Source organism: Neofelis nebulosa, chromosome 10, assembly GCF_028018385.1.
Source record: "Neofelis nebulosa isolate mNeoNeb1 chromosome 10, mNeoNeb1.pri, whole genome shotgun sequence".
In the NCBI taxonomy this organism is placed as follows: Eukaryota; Metazoa; Chordata; class Mammalia; order Carnivora; family Felidae; genus Neofelis; species Neofelis nebulosa.
In genome coordinates this window covers 50514622-50520621 of record NC_080791.1, presented here as the reverse complement: position 1 = coordinate 50520621, position 6000 = coordinate 50514622, and positions in this window count along the sequence as shown.

The window sequence follows — 6000 nt, the reverse complement described above, 5'->3', positions numbered from 1 at the left end:
ATACACCACAGCACAGGGGAAGTGCCCTGCGGGTCCTCACCACTCCAGGGACTGTCCAAAATGACCAAACGGAAGAATTCCCCTCAGAAGAATCTCCAGGAAATAACAACAGCTAATGAACTGATCAAAAAGGATTTAAATAATATAACAGAAAGTGAATTTAGAATAATAGTCATAAAATTAATCGCTGGGCTTGAAAACAGTATACAGGACAGCAGAGAATCTCTTGCTACAGAGATCAAGGGACTAAGGCACAGTCACGAGGAGCTGAAAAACGCTTTAAACGAAATGCAAAACAAAATGGAAACCACGACGGCTCGGATTGAAGAGGCAGAGGAGAGAATAGGTGAACTAGAAGATAAAGTTATGGAGAAAGAGGAAGCTGAAAGAAAGAGAGATAAAAAAATCCAGGAGTATGAGGGGAAAATTAGAGAACTAAGTGATACACTAAAAAGAAATAATATACGCATAATTGGTATCCCAGAGGAGGAAGAGAGAGGGAAAGGTGCTGAAGGGGTACTTGAAGAAATTATAGCTGAGAACTTCCCTGAACTGGGGAAGGAAAAAGGCATTGAAATCCAAGAGGCACAGAGAACTCCCTTCAGACGTAACTTGAATCGATCTTCTGCACGACATATCATAGTGAAACTGGCAAAATACAAGGATAAAGAGAAAATTCTGAAAGCAGCAAGGGATAAACGTGCCCTCACATATAAAGGGAGACCTATAAGACTCGTGACTGATCTCTCCTTTGAAACTTGGCAGGCCAGAAAGGCTTGGCACGATATCTTCAGTGTGCTAAACAGAAAAAATATGCAGCCGAGAATCCTTTATCCAGCAAGTCTGTCATTTAGAATAGAAGGAGAGATAAAGGTCTTCCCAAACAAACAAAAACTGAAGGAATTTGTCACCACGAAACCAGCCCTACAAGAGATCCTAAGGGGGATCCTGTGAGACAAAGTACCAGAGACATCACTACAAGCATAAAACATACAGACATCACAATGACTCTAAACCCGTATCTTTCTATAATAACACTGAATGTAAATGGATTAAATGCGCCAACCAAAAGACATAGGGTATCAGAATGGATAAAAAAACAAGACCCATCTATTTGCTGTCTACAAGAGACTCATTTGAGATCTGAGGACACCTTTAGATTGAGAGTGAGGGGATGGAGAACTATTTATCATGCTACTGGAAGCCAAAAGAAAGCTGGAGTAGCCATACTTATATCAGACAAACTAGACTTTAAATTAAAGGCTGTAACAAGAGATGAAGAAGGGCATTATATAATAATTACAGGGTCTATCCATCAGGAAGAGCTAACAATTATAAATGTCTATGTGCCAAATACCGGAGCCCCCAGATATATAAAACAGTTACTCATAAACATAAGCAACCTTATTGATAAGAATGTGGTCATTGCAGGGGACTTTAACACACCACTTACAGAAATGGATAGATCATCTAGACACACAGTCAATAAAGAAACAAGGGCCCTGAATGATACATTGGATCAGATGGACTTGACAGATATATTTAGAACTCTGCATCCCAAAGCAACAGAATATACTTTCTTCTCGAGTGCACATGGAACATTCTCCAAGATAGATCATATACTGGGTCACAAAACAGCCCTTCATAAGTTTACAAGAATTGAAATTATACCATGCATACTTTCAGACCACAATGCTATGAAGCTTGAAATCAACCACAGGAAAAAGTCTGGAAAACCTCCAAAAGCATGGAGGTTAAAGAACACCCTACTCACGAATGAGTGGGTCAACCAGGCAATTAGAGAAGAAATTAAAAAATATATGGAAACAAACGAAAATGAAAATACAACAATCCAAACGCTTTGGGACGCAGCGAAGGCAGTCCTGAGAGGAAAATACATTGCAATCCAGGCCTATCTCAAGAAACAAGAAAAATCCCAAATACAAAATCTAACAGCACACCTAAAGGAAATAGAAGCAGAACAGCAAAGGCAGCCTAAACCCAGCAGAAGAAGAGAAATCATAAAGATCAGAGCAGAAATAAACAATATAGAATCTAAAAAAACTGTAGAGCAGATCAACGAAACCAAGAGTTGGTTTTTTGAAAAAATAAACAAAATTGACAAACCTCTAGCCAGGCTTCTCAAAAAGAAAAGGGAGATGACCCAAATAGATAAAATCATGAATGAAAATGGAATTATTACAACCAATCCCTCAGAGATACAAACAATTATCAGGGAATACTATGAAAAATTATATGCCAACAAATTGGACAACCTGGAAGAAATGGACAAATTCCTAAACACCCACACTCTTCCAAAACTCAATCAGGAGGAAATAGAAAGCTTGAACAGACCCATAACCAGCGAAGAAATTGAATCGGTTATCAAAAATCTCCCAACAAATAAGAGTCCAGGACCAGATGGCTTCCCAGGGGAGTTCTACCAGACGTTTAAAGCAGAGATAATACCTATCCTTCTCAAGCTATTCCAAGAAATAGAAAGGGAAGGAAAACTTCCAGACTCATTCTATGAAGCCAGTATTACTTTGATTCCTAAACCAGACAGAGACCCAGTAAAAAAAGAGAACTACAGGCCAATATCCCTGATGAATATGGATGCAAAAATTCTCAATAAGATACTAGCAAATCGAATTCAACAGCATATAAAAAGAATTATTCACCATGATCAAGTGGGATTCATTCCTGGGATGCAGGGCTGGTTCAACATTCGCAAATCGATCAACGTGATACATCACATTAACAAAAAAAAAGAGAAGAACCATATGATCCTGTCAATCGATGCAGAAAAGGCCTTTGACAAAATCCAGCACCCTTTCTTAATAAAAACCCTGGAGAAAGTCGGGATAGAAGGAACATACTTAAAGATCATAAAAGCCATTTATGAAAAGCCCACAGCTAACATCATCCTCAATGGGGAAAAACTGAGAGCTTTTTCCCTGAGATCAGGAACACGACAGGGATGCCCACTCTCACCGCTGCTGTTTAATATAGTGCTGGAAGTTCTAGCATCAGCAATCAGACAACAAAAGGAAATCAAAGGCATCCAAATTGGCAAAGATGAAGTCAAGCTTTCGCTTTTTGCAGATGACATGATATTATACATGGAAAATCCGATAGACTCCACCAAAAGTCTGCTAGAACTGATACATGAATTCAGCAAAGTTGCAGGATACAAAATCAATGTACAGAAATCAGTTGCATTCTTATACACTAACAATGAAGCAACAGAAAGACAAATAAAGAAACTGATCCCATTCACAATTGCACCAAGAAGCATAAAATACCTAGGAATAAATCTAACCAAAGATGTAAAAGATCTGTATGCTGAAAACTATAGAAAGCTTATGCAGGTAATTGAAGAAGATATAAAGAAATGGAAAGACATTCCCTGCTCATGGATTGGAAGAATAAATATTGTGAAAATGTCAATACTACCCAAAGCTATCTACACATTCAATGCAATCCCAATCAAAATTGCACCAGCATTCTTCTCGAAACTAGAACAAGCAATCCTAAAATTCATATGGAACCACAAAAGGCCCCGAATAGCCAAAGTAATTTTGAAGAAGAAGACCAAAGCAGGAGGCATCACAATCCCAGACTTTAGCCTCTACTACAAAGCTGTCATCATCAAGACAGCATGGTATTGGCATAAAAACAGACACATAGACCAATGGAATCGAATAGAAACCCCAGAACTAGACCCACAAACGTATGGCCAACTCATTTTTGACAAAGCAGGAAAGAACATCCAATGGAAAAAAGACAGTCTCTTTAACAAATGGTGCTGGGAGAACTGGACAGCAACATGCAGAAGGTTGAAACTAGACCACTTTCTCACACCATTCACAAAAATAAACTCAAAATGGATAAAGGACCTGAATGTGAGACAGGAAACCATCAAAACCTTAGAGGAGAAAGCAGGAAAAGACCTCTCTGACCTCAGCCGTAGCAATCTCTTACTCGGCACATCCCCAAAGGCAAGGGAATTAAAAGCAAAAGTGAATTACTGGGACCTTATGAAGATAAAAAGCTTCTGCACAGCAAAGGAAACAACCAACAAAACTAAAAGGCAACCAACGGAATGGGAAAAGATATTTGCAAATGACACATCGGACAAAGGGCTAGTATCCAAAATCTATAAAGAGCTCATCAAACTCCACACCCGAAAAACAAATAACCCAGTGAAGAAATGGGCAGAAAACATGAATAGACACTTCTCTAAAGAAGACATCCGGATGGCCAACAGGCACATGAAAAGATGTTCAACGTCGCTCCTCATCAGGGAAATACAAATCAAAACCACACTCAGATACCACCTCACGCCAGTCAGAGTGGCCAAAATGAAGAAATCAGGAGACTATAGATGCTGGAGAGGATGTGGAGAGACGGGAACCCTCTTGCACTGTTGGTGGGAATGCAAATTGGTGCAGCCGCTCTGGAAAGCAGTGTGGAGGTTCCTCAGAAAATTAAAAATAGACCTACCCTATGACCCAGCAATAGCACTGCTAGGAATTTATCCAAGGGATACAGGAGTACTGATGCATAGGGGCACTTGTACCCCAATGTTTATAGCAGCACTCTCAACAATCGCCAAATTATGGAAAGAGCCTAAATGTCCATCAACTGATGAATGGATAAAGAAATTGTGGTTTATATACACAATGGAATACTACGTGGCAATGAGAAAGAATGAAATATGGCCTTTTGTAGCAACGTGGATGGAACTGGAGAGTGTGATGCTAAGTGAAATAAGCCATACAGAGAAAGACAGATATCATATGGTTTCACTCTTATGTGGATCCTGAGAAACGTAACAGAAACCCATGGGGGAGGGGAAGGGAAAAAAAAAAAAAAAAAAGAGGTTAGAGTGGGAGAGAGCCAAAGCATAAGAGACTGTTAAAAACTGAGAACAAACTGAGGGTTGATGGGGGGTGGGAGGGAGGGCAGGGTGGGTGATGGGTATTGAGGAGGGCACCTTTTGGGATGAGCACTGGGTGTTGTATGGAAACCAATTTGACAGTAAATTTCATATATTAAAAAATAAATAAATAAATAAATAAATAAAAAAAAAAAAAAAAAAAAAAATGGAATAAATTCTCATGTTGGATCTCCAAAAAGTAATGCATTCCTGCTAACAACATCAGGCTTCTTACCTATGAAACTGCAAGGTAATACACTTGTGTTATTTGAAGCCACCAAGTAGACAGTATTTTGTTATAGCAGCAATAGAAGAACAGACCATTTTCAAAATCCCACCAGCAATGTATATGAAGTCCAGTTGCTTCAGATTTGCTCCAACATTTGTTTGTGTCCTTTTCTTTCATTTCAGCTGCTCTAGTGAAATGTATGTGGGTATCACTTTTGATTGTAATTTGAATTTTCCTGATGACTAATACTGTTGATATTTTCATGTGCTCATTTGTCATTTATCATTTTGTGACGTGTGTATTTTAAAAATGGTACTCATTTTATTATGATTCATATTTTTATTTTTGAGGTATAGTGCTGTAAATTTTGTGGATTCGAGTACTTTATTATATATATATTTTACAAATCATCTTTCTTTAATGTGGATTATCTTTCATTCTTATAACAGAATCTTTAGGAGAGTAGTGTCAAATAAAAACAAATCCACACGTGGTATTTGTCTTTCTCTGACTGACTTATTTTGCTTAGCATAATACTCTCTAGCTCCATCTACGTAACACAAAAGTCAAGATTTCATTATTTTCACAACTGAATAATATTCCATTCTGTTTGTATATTTATATTTATATTTATATTTATATTTATATTTATATTTATATTTATATTAGTATACGTATATATACCACTTCTTTAGCCATTCATCAGTTGATGAACACTTGGGTTTTTATAGCTTGGCTATTAAAGATAATACTTCTATAAACATTGAATTAGTAATTTTGTATTCTTTGGGTAAATACCTAGTAGTCCAATTGCTGGATCTAAGTGGAA